The sequence below is a fragment of the Palaemon carinicauda genome, chromosome 16 (assembly GCF_036898095.1).
Source record: "Palaemon carinicauda isolate YSFRI2023 chromosome 16, ASM3689809v2, whole genome shotgun sequence".
Taxonomy (NCBI): Eukaryota; Metazoa; Arthropoda; class Malacostraca; order Decapoda; family Palaemonidae; genus Palaemon; species Palaemon carinicauda.
This window is the reverse complement of record NC_090740.1, coordinates 132,142,291-132,155,133: the sequence shown is the minus strand read 5'-3', so window position 1 is coordinate 132,155,133 and position 12,843 is coordinate 132,142,291.

Here is a 12,843-nt window from a genome sequence, read left to right as displayed (position 1 = left end):
ACAAGGCTACATTATAGGATAAAGTACTTTCTCAGTTGGAAGGATCAAGTAGTTGGACCATAGAAGATGAAGAGAAATAGGAACTTTGTTTTGAGGAGGAAATATACTTTGATGTAGAGGTACAAGGCTACATTATAGGATAAAGTACTGGCTAAGTTAGAAGGATCAAGTAGTTGGACCATAGAAGATGAAGAGAAAAAGGAACTTCGTTTTGAGGAGGAAATATCCTTTGATGTAGAGGTACAAGGCTGCATTATAGGATAAAGTACTGGCTCAGTTAAAAGGATCAAGTAGTTGGACCATAGAAGATGAAAAGGAAAAGGAACTTTGTTTTGAGGAGGAAATATCCTTTGATGTAGAGGTACAAGGCTACATTATAGGATAAAGTACTGGCTAAGTTAGAAGGATCAAGTAGTTGGACCATAGAAGATGAAGAGAAATAGGAACTTTGTTTTGAGGAGGAAATATCCTTTGATGTAGAGGTACAAGGCTACATTATAGGATAAAGTAGGGACTCAGGTAGAAGAATCAAGTAGTTGGACCATAGAAGATAAAAAGAAAAAGGAACTTTGTTTTGAGGAGGAAATATCCTTTGATGTAGTGGTACAGGCCTACATTATAGAATAAAGTACTGTCTCAGTTGGAAGGATTAAGTACTTGGACTATGGAAGATGGACAGAAAAAGGAACTTTGTTTTGAGGAGGAAATGTCCTTTGATGTAGAGGTACATGCCTATATTATAGAATAAATTACTGTCTCAGTTGGAAGGATCAAGTACTTGGACTATGGAAGATGGACAGTAAAAGGAACTTTGTATTGAGGAGGAAATATCCTTTGATGTAATGGTACAGGCCTACATTATAGGATAAAGTACTGGCTCAGTTGGAAGGATCAAGTACTTGGACTATGGAAGATGGACAGAAAAAGGAACTTTGTTTTGAGGAGGAATTATCCTTTGATGTAGTGGTACAGGCCTACATTATAGGATAAAGTACTGGCTCAGTTGGAAGGATCAAATAGTTGGACTATGGAAGATGGACAGAAAAGGGAACTTTGTTTTGAGGAGGAAATATCCTTTGATGTAGTGGTACAAGCCTACATTATAGAATAAAGTACTGTCTTAGTTGGAAGGATCAAGTAGTTGGACCATAGAAGATGAAGAGATAAAAGAACTTTGCTTTGAGGAGGAAATATCCTTTGATGTAGAGGTACAAGGCTACATTATAGGATAAAGTATTGGTTTAGTAAGAAGGATCAAGTAGTTGGACTATGGAAGATGGACAGAAAAGGGAACTTTGTTTAGAGGAGGAAATATCCTTTGATGTAGAGGTACAAGGCTACATTATAGGATAAAGTACTGGCTCAGTTAGAAGGATCAAATACTTGGAGTATGGAAGATGGATAGAAAAAGGAACTTTGTTTAGAGGAGGAAATATCCTTTGATGTAGAGGTACAAGGCTACATTATAGGATAAAGTACTGGCTCAGTTAGAAGGATCAAGTAGTTAGACCATAAAAGATGAAGAGAAAAAGGAACTTGGTTTAGAGGAGGAAATATCATTTGATGTAGAGGTTCAAGGCTACATTATAGGATAAAGTAATGGCTCAGTTAGAAGGATCAAGTAGTTGGACCATAGAAGATGAAGAGAAAGGAACTTTGTTTTGAGGAGGAAATATCCTTTGATGTAGAAGTACAAGGCTACATTATAGGATAAAGTACTGGCTCAGTTAGAAGGATCAATTAGTTGGACCATAGAAGATAAAGAGAAAAATGAACTTTGTTTAGAGGAGGAAATATCCTTTGATGTAGAGGTACAAGGCTACATTATAGGATAAAGTACTGGCTCAGTTAGAAGGATCAAGTAGTTGGACCATATATATATATATATATATATATATATATATATATATATATATATATATATATATATATATATATATATATATATATATATATATATATATATATACAGTGTTTGCCTAAGAATATCATACTTAGAAAATAATGACGTCTTTTAAAAGATAACATTTTTTCTATCATTATCTATTACTTGGTTCATTAATGTCTTTAGGAAGTTTCGTCTTTTGAGATTTACTTAGGATTCCGTTAGCCCCAACTTGTGAAGGTTTAAATGCTCAGTCACACGGATATAAGTGACTTGAAGTTCTCACTTCTGATTTTATAATTCTTATTGAGTCTATAGGTCTAGAAATAAAATCAAGTAAGTACAGTATACTACACAGAGACTGTGGAGAAATTTCACAAATCATACTTAATGGCCAGATAGACACCCTTTATAAGTTACAAGATTTGATGCAAATATTTATTGTTGCTACCTGACGTATCCCCATGCCCTAGTATGTTATAAAGCCATGACTACAGAGCAGTATTATTATTATTATTATTATTATTATTATTATTATTATTATTATTGTAGAATCTGCACATTATAGCTGTGGGATTAATATGTCTGACCCTATTATAGACTTCCGTTCATAAAGTGAAATTAAATAGAGGTACTATTAATTATAGTTTTCATAGCAAATATAACCCACCACCTGGCTTATTTACTTATTTATTTATCATTATTTTTTCTCCCTGAATAAACCCCAAGAGAGATTAGACCTATACTGTATAGGAAACGTTGACTATAACCTGAGATTTGGCTTATAATGATTTCATGCAGGTTTAGAAACCAAGACCCTATCTAAGATTTTCCTTATACACAAAACGACTCAAGCAAAATCAAATAATAACTTTGAATTCATAACCCTGAATTCATAACCCAAATGCATAAATTGTTATCAGTAGACAACAGGACTAAGCTTAGATTATTTTCCCTCCTGACGCCCTCTTTCCCACTCAGTTCCAGTAGTCACGGTGTTCATAGGGATTAGGTCTACATTAACGTAATTTTATTTTTTCTGAAATATTATTGTAGCATGATTGTTTTAACGATCTAATATTTTTTCAATAATAAAATTTTTCATAAGTTACCCAACTTTGTTTCATACATACACATGTTTACAAAGTGAAATATAAGATTTATTACTAAGTGACGAGTTATGGTCAACGCTTGTCAAATGCAAAAATAAATATCACCAGTCTGGGTACATACTGGACTCGAGAATCCCCTCCCCTTGTATTAGTAAGGGTACAAAGGAATAGAGAGAGAGAGAGAGAGAGAGAGAGAGAGAGAGAGAGAGAGAGAGAGAGAGAGAGATTTCAACACCAGACCAAAGAAAGCCTGTTGCTGTTTTGCTGGATAACCGGGGGACGTCAGTGACAGGATACTATCTTTCTATCCTGCCTGTCTCGGAACCCCAAACCGAGAGGTAGTCCTGATTCGGAAGACACCTAAGAGGAAGGATCCTCAACGGAGTCGATGTCTTAGGGTTTGACCCGAACCAGGACTCTCGGAAAACCCGAGTCTCTTTACTTCAGGTTATCCAGGACGATTCACTCGTTCGTTCGTTCGTTCGTTTGAGATTGCCATGCCTCATAGCATGACACGGGCTCTTGTCCTAGACAGCCCGTAAGAGAATAGCTATCTGGAATGAGAACTCCTAAAGGAGCAATATGGTTTATTAAAAGAAGAGGTAGAATTGGAATGAGTCTGGAACAGGAAAAGGATGCAGGATAAGGAATAAAAGGATGTAGTATGAGGGATGAAGGAGAGGTAGGACAAGACTTGGCAAGGGGCAGAAAGCAACCCGAAAAAGGGGACTCCTTTTTAGGTCCACGAAAGAAAGTTTTTAGTCAGAGAAAATAGTATTGATAGTAGCAAGTCCCAGTAAGTAAAAGAGACTGGGAGAGGAGAGAAGGAGTTTTAGTAGGAGAGAAAAGGAGTAGGTTTAAGCAAAGAAGCTTATTCCTGCTCTTGGGATGGAAAAGGGGGAGGGGGCCAAAACTGTGCTGCGCTCGGTCAGCTGGCACGAGAAAGGCCCCCTGAGGATAGGGTAAGAAGAGGGTTAACAGGGAAAGAGGGTAGGAGACAGGAAAAACAAGAGCTGTATCCTTATGAGGAAGACAGCCTTGTAATAACTATTCTCCATTTAGGAATAGGGAATTGGGAAAGGGAGGATTGCAAGAGGGGAAGGATTATCTCTGCTCAGTGGCTGAGAACTGGAACTGTTGCAGGAGTTGCTGGAAAGTGGAGGTTGATGAGAGGGAGAGGACTTTGGTAAGGATCTGGAAGGCGATAGGTATGAGGTCTTGCAAGGTGAGAGACTCAATTGCTTGAGTCAAGGTTTGGGAAGGGGATGAGGATGAAGGTTGTTGCTGGTCCCTTTGGGGAGCAGTTGCAGGTCGGTGCTGATCCTTCTTAGGAACAGTTGCAGGTCGTTGCTGGTCCTTTTTAGGAGCAGTTGTAGGTGTAGATGCAGGAGCAATTGTAGATGTAAAAGCAGGAGCAGGAGTTGGCTGAGTTGGTCTTCTCTGGCGAGGAGTTCTCTGTTCTTTAGGTGGCTGGGATGGAGCTGGTTTGTTTTGGTTTGAAGAGGATGCATTCTTCAAAGCTGCTATCCTCTTGAGACGCTCTGGGCAGCGCTTATTCCAAGCATGGTGTGGCTTGGAACAATTAGGGCACTTGGATGTGGTTTGACGTCCTTCTTTATGGGCATTTATGCACACTTCTGTGCTATGTCGCTGGCTGCAGATACCACAGATCATGGGCCTCTGCATTCTTCTTTATGATGTCCAAAGCGTTGGCATCTGTAGCATCGAAGGGGCTCAGGTGTATAATCCTCGATGGGGAAAGTACCCCAGACTCCTAAGTCCAGTTTGGAAGGAACTGGACCTATAAAGGTGGCAATTAGGCGTCTAACAGGAACGTCATCCTTGCTTGTGCAGCGAACAGCACAGTCAATATTGCTGCACGAGGTTACAATGGAGATAGGCATGGTCACAGGATACCTGGTAATGGCTGCCTTCTTCCTGATAAAAGCAGGATCCAGCAGTGTTAAGGTGGAGTCTTCCTGAAGGAATCTGGCTGTCTCAATGTCCTTGGGATAGATGATAAGGTCACCTTTCCTGTTAGGTCTCGCAGTGAGTTTCATGCCAGGCTTGGCAACCATGGCAGCAACAGAGGCATAAGAGAGTTCATTGTTTGCCTGTGAAAGTCGAAACTTTGGCAGAGGCTTCTTTGGCTGTGTAGCTGGGATGTTTTCTTGTATGGCAAGTGGCTTCTTGCAGGAGTGTCTGGAGGCAGTCTGTGCAGTTGCAGTCGGTGGAGTGGGCCCCTTGTTCAGTCTCCATGGCATTGGAGGACTCAGGCTTGTTGATAGAAGGGATGACTGCAGTTGCACCTGATTGCTGAGGAGTTGTAGGGACAGACAAGGACGAGTCTGTGCTCTCAGTCCTTGGAGTCACTGATGGCGATGGTGGGGCTGAATTTGGAGCTGTTGAAGATGTAGAAGTCTTCTTTCTTTTCCTGCTTTCATTCTTGTCATCAGCGAATTTATCATACTGGACAAGTTTGTCAGAGGCATCTTTGCAACCCTCACAGTTGCAGGAGACGTGGTGATTATAAATTTCTGGGTCTACAGCATAGTTATGTTCTGCCATGGTGTTAAAGATGTAAGCTCGGCACTGCTGGTAAGCCACACAGCTATCACAGTCACAAGCTTGGCCATTAAAGTAGTCTTCACAGTGTCTGTATTTTGAAGAATAGTAATTCCATGCCCTTTTTCCTAAATGAAAAACGGACATTGTGGTGAACTCTATGGGAATCACAGTGAAAATTTCGGGAGGTTACGATGCACATAATCCACGAGATGTTGTCGACACCGAGTCTAAGCGAACAGACTGTCGATTCACTCGTCACTGCCATTACTGCTCAAAAAATCTTCTCCATTTAAGTAGACTCAAACATTTTATGCAAAGTTTATAGATTTTTTGATAAATTCATAATTTTTTAGAAAGTTTTATAATTAAAAATTTAGTTGCCTTTCATAGTGATCATCATTATAGCTATTTATGAATTTTAGATATTATTTTTTTAGCAAATAAATCAGTATTTTGATAGACAAGGAGAGGCACCCGATGAGATGCTTCTGCTACGGAGTTATTTGGTTCTGTGATGGCAAGATTTGACATTGGAACCCTCTCTGGTTATAGCTCATTTTAGATTTGCCTAATTTTTGAGTCAACATATTATGAATCTCTCGATTAACTTTTAAAGGCCAAGACTGAATAACAATATTTTTATTTGAATATGATCTGAAGAAAAAATAGTTTAATTGTAAAATCATTGATTAAAACTTTTGTGTTAATGTACTGTACAAAAGATTAAAAGAATATAACTAAAAGGAGAGAGTTGACTCAAGCGGCCGACCCTGCTATGAAATGGGAGTAATGAGGTCGAAAGCAGACAGTTGCTTGAGTAGTTAAGCCAATCTATAGTCTATGCTTTGCAATGAGAGCATAGCTGTTAGGAACCTTGTTTTCAATTATGGCTTAGAAATACTCTATTAGGAGGCAGCGGGTTCTCTGGTTTGTTGCAAGAAGTCTAAAAGGATTAAAACATATTATTATCTACAAGAACAATATCATGTCGGTCTTTCAGTGATGGGAAATTTTGTCTGAACACTGTGTCACTGAGATGTGCTTTAAAGATAATAGACTTTTCACCCTCAACTTCAATACTTCATATTTGTTAGGCCTGTAAATATTTTCATTCCCTAACTTGAATACCCAACATAGAATATCCATCGAAAAGTCACAAATAACATCCAAGATTTCACTATAACTGTTTCTTCGTAATTATGTCGATCTAAAGTCCAAACAATATCACTAGACAATATTTGATACAATTCTTTGGGAACTTCAATTTTACAGAATGTGAAGTGTGAAGTAGAAGAGGAGATGACGAATGAAGAAGTATTGATTGAAAAGCTCAAGATAGAGACCACTGGTGAAATGTAACTGGGGTCCTCAGCGTCAATGGGCGTAGGAGATGATGATGATATATATATCTAATGAATTTTAATTCAATTCTTTAAAATATAAAAATATTAAAACTGGTCATTTTAATTCATGAAAAGTTACTTCACTAAAATATCAAGTAGTTGGACCATAGAAGATGAAAAGAAAAAGGAACTTTGTTTTGAGGAGGAAATATCCTTTGATGTATTGGTACAGGCCTACATTATAGGATAAAGTACAGTCTCAGTTGAAAGGATCAAGTAGTTGGACTTTGGAAGATAGAGAGAAAAAGAACTTTTTTTAAGGAGGAAATATCTTTTGATGTAAAAGTACAAGCCTACATCATAGGATAATGGAATTTGGAAGATGGACAGAAAAAGGAACTTTGTTTTGAGGAGGAAATATCCTTTGATGTAGTTGTACACGCCTACATTATAGGATAAAGTACTGGCTCAGTTGAAAGGATCAAGTAGTTGGACTTTGGAAGATAGAGAGAAAAATAACTTTTTTTGAGGAGGAAATATCCTTTGATGTAAAAGTACAAGCCTACATCATAGGATAATGGAATTTGAAAGATGGAGAGAAAAGGGAACTTTGTTTTGACGAGGAAATATCCTTTGATGTAGTGGTACACGCCTACATTATAGGATAAAGTACTGGCTCAGTTGGAAGGACCAAGTAGTTGGACTTTGGAAGATAGAGAGAAAAAGAACGTTTTTTGAACAGGAAATATCCTTTGATGAAGAAGTACAAGCTTATATCATAGGATAAAGTACAGACTTAGTTGGAATGATCAAGTGGCTGGACTTTGGAAGATAGAGAGAAAAAGAAATTTTTTTGAGGAGGAAGAAATATCCTTTGATGTAGAAGTACAAGCCTACATCATAGGATAAAGTACAGACTCAGTTGGAAGGATCAAGTAGTTGGACTTTGGAAGATAGAGAGAAAAAGAACTTTTTTTTGAAGAGGAGGAAATATCCTTTGATGTAGAAGCACAAGACTACATCATAGGATAAGGTACAGACTCAGTTGGAAGGATCAAGTGGCTGGACTTTGGAAGATAGAGAGAAAAAGAACTTTTTTTGAGGAGGAAATATCCTTTGATGTAGAAATACAAGCTTACATCATAGGATAAAGTACAGACTCAGTTAGAAGGATCAAGTGGCTGAACTTTGGAAGATAGAAAGAAAAAGAACTCTATTTTGAGGAGGAGGAAATATCCTTTGATTTAAAGTACAAGCCTACATCATAGGATAAAGTACAGACTCAGATGGAAGGATCAAGTGGCTGGACTTTGAAAGATAGAGGGGAAAAGAACTTTTTTTGAGGAGGAGGAAATATCCTTTGATGTAAAAGTGCAAGCCTACATCATAGGATAAAGTACAGACTCAGTTGGAAGGATCAAGTGGCTGGACTTTGGAAGATAGAGAGAAAAAGAACTTTTTTTGAGGAGGAGGAAATATCCTTTGATGTAAAAGTGCAAGCCTACATCATAGGATAAAGTACAGACTCAGTTGGAAGGATCAAGTGGCTGGACTTTGGAAGATAGAGAGAAAAAGAACTTTTTTTGAGGAGGAGGAAATATCCTTTGATGTAAAAGTGCAAGCCTACATCATAGGATAAAGTACAGACTCAGTTGGAAGGATCAAGTGGCTGGACTTTGGAAGATAGAGAGAAAAAGAACTTTTTTTGAGGAGGAGGAAATATCCTTTGATGTAAAAGTGCAAGCCTACATCATAGGATAAAGTACAGACTCAGTTGGAAGGATCAAGTGGCTGGACTTTGGAAGATAGAGAGAAAAAGAACTTTTTTTGAGGAGGAGGAAATATCCTTTGATGTAAAAGTGCAAGCCTACATCATAGGATAAAGTACAGACTCAGTTGGAAGGATCAAGTGGCTGGACTTTGGAAGATAGAGAGAAAAAGAACTTTGTTTGAGGAGGAAATATCCTTTGATGTAGAAGTACAAGCTTACATCATAGGATAAAGTACAGACTCAGTTGGAAGGATGAAGTAGTTGGACTTTGGAAGATAGAGAAAAAAAGAACTTTTTTTAAGGAGAAAATATCCTTTGATGTAGAAGTACAAGCCTACATCATAGGATAATGGACTTTGGAAGATGGACAGAAAATGGAACTTTGTTTTGAGGAGGAAATATACTTTGATGTAGAGGTACAAGCCTACATTATAGGATAAGTACGTACTTAGTTGGAAGGATCAAGTATTTGGACTATGGAAGATGGACAGAAAAAGGAACTTTGTTTTGAGGAGGAAATATCCTTTGATGTAGTGGTACCTGCCTACATTATAGGATAAAGTACTGGCTCAGTTGGAAGGATCAAGTAGTTGGACTTTGGAAGATAGAGAGAAAAATAACTTTTTTTGAGGAGGAAATATCCTTTGATGTAGAGGTACAAGCCTACATTATAGGATAAGTACGTACTTAATTGGAAGGATCAAGTAGTTGGACTATGGAAGATAGAGAGAAAAAGGAACTCTTTTTTTGAGAAGGAAATATCCTTTGATGTAGTGGTACCTGCCTACATTATAGGATAAAGTACTGGGTTAGTTGAAAGGATCAAGTAGTTGGACTTTGGAAGATAGAGAGAAAAAGAACGTTTTTTTGAGGAGGAAATATCCTTTGATGTAGAAGTACAAGCTTACATCATAGGATAAAGTACAGACTTAGTTGGAAGGATCAAGTGGCTGGACGTTGGAAGATAGAGATAAAAAGAACTTTTTTGAGTAGGAGGAAATATCCTTTGATGTAGAAGTTCAAGCCTACATCATAGGATAAAGTACAGACTCAGTTGGAAGGATCAAGTGGCTGGACTTTGGAAGATAGAGAGAAAAAAACTTTTTTTTGAGGAGGAAATATCCTTTGATGTAGAAGTACAAGCCTACATCATAGGATAAAGTACAGACTCAGTTGGAAGGATCAAGTGGCTGAACTTTGGAAGATAGAGAGAAAAAGAACTTTTTTTGAGGAGGAGGAAATATCCTTTGATGTAGAAGTACAAGCCTACATCATAGGATAAAGTACAGACTCAGTAGGAAGGATCAAGTGGCTGGACTTTGGAAGATAGAGAGAAAAAGAACTTTTTTTGAGTTGGAGGAAATATCCTTTGATGTAGAAGTACAAGCCTACATCATAGGATAAAGTACAGACTCAGTTAGAAGGATCAAGTGGCTGGACTTTGGAAGATAGAGAGAAAAAGAACTCTATTTTGAGGAGGAGGAAATATCCTTTGATGTAGGAGTACAAGTCTACATCATAGGATAAAGTACAGACTCAGTTGGAAGGATCAAGTGGCTGGACTTTGGAAGATAGAGAGAAAAAGAACTCTATTTTGAGGAGGAGGAAATATCCTTTGATGTAGAAGTACAAGTCTACATCATAGGATAAAGTACAGACTCAGTTGGAAGGATCAAGTGGCTGGACTTGGGAAGATAGAGAGAAAAAGAACTCTATTTTGAGGAGGAGAAAATATCCTTTGGTTTAGAAGTACAAGCCTACATCATAGGATAAAGTACAGACTCAGTTGGAAGGATGAAGTGGCTGGACTTTGGAAGATAGAGAGAAAAAGAACTCTATTTTGAGGAGGAGGAAATATCCTTTGATGTAGAAGTACAAGTCTACATCATAGTATAAAGTACAGACTCAGTTGGAAGGATCATGTTGCTGCACTTGGGAAGATAGAGAGAAAAAGAACTTTTTTTTGAGGAGGAGGAAATATCCTTTGATGAAGAAGTACAAGCCTACATCATAGGATAAAGTACAGACTCAGTTGGAAGGATCAAGTGGCTGGACTTTGGAAGATAGAGAGAAAAAGAACTCTATATTGAGGAGGAGGAAATATCCTTTGATGTAGAAGTACAAGCCTACATCATAGTATAAAGTACAGACTCAGTTGGAAGGATGAAGTGGCTGGACTTGGGAAGATAGAGAGAAAAAGAACTCTATTTTGAGGAGGAGAAAATATCCTTTGGTTTAGAAGTACAAGCCTACATCATAGGATAAAGTACAGACTCAGTTGGAAGGATCAAGTGGCTGGACTTGGGAAGATAGAGAGAAAAAGAACTTTTTTTTTTTGAGGAGGAAATATCCTTTGATGTAGAAGTACAAGCCTACATCATAGGATAATGTACAGACTCACTTGGAAGGATCAAGTGGCTGGACTTTGGAAGATAGATAGAAAAAGAACTTTTTTTTGAGGAGGAGGAAATATCCTTTGATGTAGAAGTAGAAGCCTACATCATAGGATAAAGTACAGACTCAGTTGGAAGGATCAAGTGGCTGGACTTGAGAAGATAGAGAGAAAAAGAACTTTTTTTGAGGAGGTGGAAATATCCTTTGATGTAAAAGTACAAGCCTACATCATAGGATAAAGTACAGACTCAGTTGGACGGATCAAGTGGCTGGACTTTGGAAAATAGAGAGAAAAAGAACTTTGTTTTGAGGAGGAAATATCCTTTGATGTAGAAGTACAAGACTACATCATAGGATAAAGTACAGACTCAGTTGGAAGGATCAAGTGGCTGGACTTTGGAAGATAGAGATAAAAAGAACTCTATTTTGAGGAGGAGGAAATATCCTTTGATGTAGAAGTACAAGTCTACATCATAGGATAAAGTACAGACTCAGTTGGAAGGATCAAGTGGCTGGACTTTGGAAGATAGAGAGAAAAAGAACTCTATTTTGAGGAGGAGGAAATATCCTTTGATGTAGAAGTACAAGTCTACATCATAGGATAAAGTACAGACTCAGTTAAAAGGATCAAGTGGCTGGACTTTGGAAGATAGAGAGAAAAAGAACTCTATTTTGAGGAGGAGGAAATATCCTTTGATGTAGAAGTACAAGTCTACATCATAGGATAAAGTACAGACTCAGTTGGAAGGATCAAGTGGCTGGACTTTGGAAGATAGAGAGAAAAAGAACTCTATTTTGAGGAGGAGGAAATATCCTTTGATGTAGAAGTACAAGTCTACATCAGAGGATAAAGTACAGACTCAGTTAAAAGGATCAAGTGGCTGGACTTTGGAAGATAGAGAGAAAAAGAACTCTATTTTGAGGAGGAGGAAATATCCTTTGATGTAGAAGTACAAGTCTACATCAGAGGATAAAGTACAGACTCAGTTAAAAGGATCAAGTGGCTGGACTTTGGAAGATAGAGAGAAAAAGAACTCTATTTTGAGGAGGAGGAAATATCCTTTGATGTAAAAGTGCAAGCCTACATCATAGGATAAAGTACAGACTCAGTTGGAAGGATCAAGTGGCTGGACTTTGGAAGATAGAGAGAAAAAGAACTTTGTTTGAGGAGGAAATATCCTTTGATGTAGAAGTACAAGCTTACATCATAGGATAAAGTACAGACTCAGTTGGAAGGATGAAGTAGTTGGACTTTGGAAGATAGAGAAAAAAAGAACTTTTTTTAAGGAGAAAATATCCTTTGATGTAGAAGTACAAGCCTACATCATAGGATAATGGACTTTGGAAGATGGACAGAAAATGGAACTTTGTTTTGAGGAGGAAATATACTTTGATGTAGAGGTACAAGCCTACATTATAGGATAAGTACGTACTTAGTTGGAAGGATCAAGTATTTGGACTATGGAAGATGGACAGAAAAAGGAACTTTGTTTTGAGGAGGAAATATCCTTTGATGTAGTGGTACCTGCCTACATTATAGGATAAAGTACTGGCTCAGTTGGAAGGATCAAGTAGTTGGACTTTGGAAGATAGAGAGAAAAATAACTTTTTTTGAGGAGGAAATATCCTTTGATGTAGAGGTACAAGCCTACATTATAGGATAAGTACGTACTTAATTGGAAGGATCAAGTAGTTGGACTATGGAAGATAGAGAGAAAAAGGAACTCTTTTTTTGAGAAGGAAATATCCTTTGATGTAGTGGTACCTGCC